We start from the raw sequence: 288 nt of genomic DNA on the forward strand, positions 1-288 counted from the left end.
GGTTAGCAACAGCGCCCTGACAATCGTACAAAACGCAGTGCTTCGGTACCAGCATAATGGCACGTGCTAATCCTTGAAGTGGCACCTCAGACGTCCCATGGCACAGGCAAGGGGCATGGGAACTCTCTGCCCTCGCCCACCGCATCTGCCCTGAGTCACTCACGTCCTGAAGCCAAATGTCATCAGGCTCCTTGCATCAACACATAAAATACAGGGTCAGTGTATTCATACACGCAACTGGCAGGCGTACTCGCGGCCTGAATAAATAAACTCTAACTCTAACTCACT

This window comes from Penaeus monodon, chromosome 24, assembly GCF_015228065.2.
Source record: "Penaeus monodon isolate SGIC_2016 chromosome 24, NSTDA_Pmon_1, whole genome shotgun sequence".
NCBI classification, from domain to species: domain Eukaryota; kingdom Metazoa; phylum Arthropoda; class Malacostraca; order Decapoda; family Penaeidae; genus Penaeus; species Penaeus monodon.